Below are 2,114 nucleotides of genomic sequence, written 5' to 3'. Positions count from 1 at the left end.
TTGGCTGAAATCCTAGCGTCGACGTCACTTCCGCGTGCGGGCCGAGTGTGACGTGGCCCCAGAGGAAAGAACTGCTCTTAAAGGTCCGGGTGGTGCTGCGCCTGCCGCGCCCGCAGGGCCTGGCTGCAGAGCTCTGGGCACAGCGCCCCCTGGCGGGGCCCGGAGCAGCAGCAGCAGCAGCCCAGCCTGAAGCCCGGGACCAAGCGCTTTGCTGCGGAATAGCCACGCCCGGCATCGTCTGTAGCGGGCCCTCCAGCTGCTCTGCCAAGTGCCAGAGCCCGCCTCGCACCCCACCGCAAGGCAGCGCGGGGGACCGAAGCGGGGGCTCTAGCCCCGCGGATGCAGCATTTTCCCTGCGAGTCTTAATTTTGCTGCTTAATTCATCGTCACAAGAAACCTCTGAGGTGTCTCCGGTGCTGGACACGGCAAAAGGGGCTCCCGTGTTGTGGGTCACTGTGTCAGCCTTGTGTCCGGCACCTGGCTCCAGGAGAGGAGCAGAGCTCAAGGGACACCCTTTAGGTGGTTCCCAGTCCAGCATGTTGGCTTTTGTGGTCCGCGTTTTGAGTGATTTTTTTTAGGTACCTAAAGGCTCGTGTCGCAGGGCTAGTAGGGCTGAGCATTGCAGTGTCTAATCACCTTTTGTGAAAGGCTGAAAGATCTCGTTTCTTTGATAATGTCAGACTGTGTGGCTACGTCTACACTGGCCCCTTTTCCGGAAGGGGCATGTAAATTTCACTAGTCGTCGTAGGGAAATCCGCGGGGGATTTAAATATCCCCCGCGGCATTTAAATAAAAATGTCCGCCGCTTTTTTCTGGCTTTTAAAAAAGCCGGAAAAGAGCGTCTAGACTGGCCCCGATCCTCCGGAAAAAGTGCCCTTTTCCGGAGGCTCTTATTCTTACTTTGAAGACGTAGCCTGTGAGTTTTCGGAGAAGCCGTGTTACCCTCTTGAATGTAAGATCTGTAAGTTCAGTCTATTTCCCCCATCTATCGCAGCTGCTGCTGCTTTTTCTTCCATTTCATTCTTTAGAAATGTGCAGTGCCCTGTACGTCTTTGTGCCTCAGTTTCTTCGTCTGTAAAATGGAGATAATGATATCAACCTCCTTTGAAAAGCATTTTGAGAGCACAATGCAAGAGCTGAGTATTACTCTTTATATGTTTCAATAGATGTGCCAATTATCCCAGTGCTCTCTATTGGTTAAACAAAACATCGCTTTTTAAAGAAAATTAATCAAAAGAGCTCTTTTTTTAAAAGGAGTAAAACCTTGTGGCTGCTGATTTAGGTCCAACATGCACAGTTTTGCCTTTGAATCTTGTCCCAGGAAGCACATGCTGAGGGTTGACAGTAAAAGTGTCTCAACACAAAGACAGTGGGAAGTATATTAAAAAACTGAGTCATGGAAAAAGTGATAAACTGAGAAGAGCTTTTAAAAATAATTGTAAATACCCTGCTCCCTGGCAAGAACGCTAGGCAGGCAGAGCAGACCAAGCCCCCACAGTCTGACCTCTCATCTTGCAGGAGTGCCAAATGGGCAGAATGTGCCAAGCCCCCACGGTCCAACCCTGCTCCCCATCGGGAATGTCAGGCAGGCAGAGCAGGACAAGCCCTTGAAACCTGACCCCCTCTTTGCTGCTGGAGCTGGGCAAGCTTCACTGCCCTGGAATTTCAAACGGATCAGGGCAAGCCCCCAGTCCAACTCTCTGGCTGGCGTGCTGGGAGAGGGGACAGCGTAGGTGGGGGTGCACTTTTATTGGGAGTGGTACTGGCCCTGATGGCTCTTGCCTTACCTTCCTTTCCTTGCCTGCCCACCCTAAAATCGGGCCCCACCAAAGTATCCCAGTCTGCATATGCCACTGCTATTTCTCATCCAGAATCAAAAACTTAGACTAATTGTTCTGCTCCACAGGCAAATGGTGCCATTGAATTCAGTACTCTGGTATTATACCACACTTTGTATGAATAATGTCTGTCAAAAGAAATCCCTACTGGATTCCTGCAACTTGTGCTTACAAAAATCTGTAGACTGCCTGTAACATATCTTGTGTCTCTCAAAGGAGAGAGCAAGTGCCACTGAGAAAATCCTTTGTTGTCAGACTGATACATTCTAATAGTAG

Source organism: Pelodiscus sinensis, chromosome 3 (genome assembly GCF_049634645.1).
Source record: "Pelodiscus sinensis isolate JC-2024 chromosome 3, ASM4963464v1, whole genome shotgun sequence".
NCBI lineage: Eukaryota > Metazoa > Chordata > Testudines > Trionychidae > Pelodiscus > Pelodiscus sinensis.
Note: the sequence above shows the minus strand (reverse complement) of the source record.